The sequence below is a fragment of the Aptenodytes forsteri genome, unplaced genomic scaffold, assembly GCF_000699145.1.
Source record: "Aptenodytes forsteri isolate BGI_AS27 unplaced genomic scaffold, ASM69914v1 Scaffold193, whole genome shotgun sequence".
NCBI classification, from domain to species: Eukaryota; Metazoa; Chordata; class Aves; order Sphenisciformes; family Spheniscidae; genus Aptenodytes; species Aptenodytes forsteri.
Window position 1 is genome coordinate 10,367,672 of NW_008795405.1, and position 3,258 is coordinate 10,370,929.

Genomic DNA, 3,258 nt, shown 5'->3' on the forward strand with positions numbered 1-3,258 from the left:
GCCCAGAGAGGTGGTGGATGCCCCATCCCTGGAAACATTCAAGGCCAGGTTGGACGGGGCTCTGAGCAACCTGATGTAGTTGAAGATGTCCCTGCCCACGGCAGGGGGGTTGGACTAGATGGCCTTTAGAGGTCCCTTCCAACCCAAACTATTCTATGATTCTATGATTCTGTGATTCTATGAATATGTGTTTTTACAAAATATGCAAGTTCCTGAAACACTAGGCCCCTTCTGCTTTGGATGTAGATGCGATGGATGCTTGGTCGGATTTCCAGCCACAACCCTGACACTGGTCTGATTCAAAGTTCTTTTTGTTTCTGATCAAATGAGGTATTTAAAATTATTAGGGACGACAAGGATTACTGCACTGCTACAGAAAACACAGTATTAAAACAGTATGAACAATACTGACATATATTGGAAATAAAATAGAATAATGGAATCACAGAATGGTTTGGGTTGCAGCTAATCTAATCTACCCTCTTTCAGTTTAAAGCCATTACCCCTTGTCCTATCACTACATGCCTTTGTAAAAAGTCCCTCCTGCTGTAGGCCCCCTTCAGGTACTGGAAGGCTGCTATAAGGTCTCCCCGGAGCCTTCTCTTCTTGAGGTTGAACAACCCCAACTCTCTCAGCCTGTCTTCATAGGAGAGGTGCTCCAGCCCTCTGATCATCTTCCATCCACAACTTCTCTGGGCAACCTGTTCTAGTGCCTCACCACCCTCATAGTGAAGAATTTCTTCCTTATATCTCACCTAAATCTACCCTTTTTCAGTTTAAAGCCATTACCCCTTGTCCTATCACTAAAAGCCCTTGTAAAAAGTCCCTCTCCAGCTTTCTTGTAGGTCCCTTTCAGGCACTGGAAGGCTGCCACAAGGTCTCCCCAGAGCCTTCTCCTCTCCAGCCTGAACAACCTTTCTCAGCCTGTCTTCATAAGAGAGGTGTTCCATCCCTCTGATCATTTTTGTGGCCCTCTTCTGGACCTGTTCCAACAGGTCCATGTCCTCCTTATGTTGGGGGCTCCGGAGCTGAACACAGTACTCCAGGTAGGGTCTCACCAGAGCAGAGTAGAGGGACAGAATTACCTCCCTCGACCTGCTGGTTGTGCTTCTTTTGATGCAGCCCAGGATACGGTTGGCTTTCTGGGCTGCAAGCACACATTGCCGGGTCATGTTGAGCTTCTTATCAACCAACAGCTCCAAGTTCTTCTCCACAGGACTGCTCTCAATCCATTCTCTGCCCAGCCTGCATTTGTGCTTGGGATTGCCTCGACCCAGGTGCAGGACCTTGCACTTGGCTTTGTTGAACTTCATGATGTTCACATGGGCCCACCACTCAAGCCTGTCAAGGTCCCTCTGGATGGCATCCCTTCCCTCCAGCATGTTGACCACACCACACAGCTTGGTGTCATCTGCAAACTTGCTGAAAGTGCACTTAATCCCACTGTCCATGTTGCTGACAAAGGTGTTAAACAGCACCGGTCCCAGTACCAACCCCTGAGGAATACCACTCATCACTGGTCTCCACTTGGACATCGAGCTGTAACTACAACTCTTTGAGTGGTCCATCTGTCAAATCCATGTCTCTCCAATTTAGAGACAAGGATGTCGTGCGGGATAGCGTCAAATGCTTTGCACAAGTCCAGGTAGATGACATCAGTTGCTCTTCCCTTATCCACCAACGCTGTAACCCTGTCATAGAAGGCCACCAAAGTTGTCCAGCATGATTTGCCCTTAGTGAAGCCATGTTGGCTGTCACCAGTCGCCTCCTTATTTTCCATGTGCCTTAGCATAGCTTCCAGGAGGATCTGTTCCATGATCTTCCCAGACACAGAGGTGAGACTGACTGGCCTGTAGTTCCCCGGGTCTTCCTTTCTTCCCCTTTTTAAAAATGGGGGTTATGTTTCCCCTTTTCCAGGCAGTGGGAACTTCACTGGACTGCCACGACTTCTCAAATATGATGGATAGTGGCTTACCAACTTCATCTGCCAGTTCCTTCAGAACCTGTGGATGCATCTCATCAGGTCCCATGGACTCGTGCACCTTCAGGTTCCTTAGATGGTCTCAACCCTGATCTTTTCCTATAGGAGATCTTCTGATCTCAAACCTGATCTTCTCCTACGGGGCAGCTAGCTCATTGCTAGTTTCAAATTAATAACTACATAAAAAGATTAATAACTAAAGCATCATATCAATGGTAAAATGAAGCTGAGAAGAAAGAGCATTTTACAGGTGAAGTCTCAACATTTTTAGAGAGGAGCTGAGAATGCAGCAGGCACAAAACACATGCTTTGGAGTTACAAGCTGACAAACATTACCAGAAGGCTATGGAAAAACCGGCTTGTTGCTTCCCAAACGGTATCTTCCAGAGCCTTGGTGAAGGGTTCATAGCTGGCCTGCAATACTGGATTGCCTTTTTAGCTTTACTGTCCACTGTCACTCAGAGGCAACTCTGAGGTTGGGCATAGTTTGTGGTCCCGGAGTTTAGAAGTTAAAAGTAACAGAAATAGGGGTCAGGTTCAACAGTTTTCTAATAAAGATTGCTTTCCCTCTTCCATCAGGTTTATATATTACCAATTTTTAAATTTAATAGTATATTTACCACCCTTACAATTATCCATAATAAAAACAATTGTGCACTACTTCAAATCCATTTCTAGCTCAAAAACCCCCAAAAACCCCACACACCAGAGTAAGCAGGAAGTATTAGTGCTGTGATATACCATGAAACAAACGTATCTTAATCTGTTTTGTTACAAATGAAATGATAGAATTCTCGCTTCTTGGTGAAGTAAGGAGGGGGGGCAGCAAAACCACAACCATGGACTTCCGGAGGGCGGACTTTGGCCTGTTCAGGACGCTGGTTGAGAGAGTCCCGTGGGAGACGGTCCTGAAGGGCAAAGGGGTCCAGGAAGGCTGGACGATCTTCAAGAAGGAAGTCTTAAAGGCGCAGGAGCAGGCTGTCCCTGTACGCCGTAAGAAGAATGGGCGGGGAAGACGACCGGCCTGGCTGAACGGGGAGCTCTTGCTGGGACTCAGGAAAAAAAGGAGAGTTTACCGCTTGTGGAAGAAGGGGCAGGCGACTCAAGAAGAGTACAGGGATCTCGTTAGGTCATGCAGAGAAGAAATGAGAAAGGCAAAAGCCCAGCTAGAACACAATCTGGCCGCTGTCGTTAAAGACAACAAAAAAAGTTTTTACAAATATATTAATGACAAGAAGAGAGCCAAGGAGAATCTCCATCCCTTATTGGATGCAGGG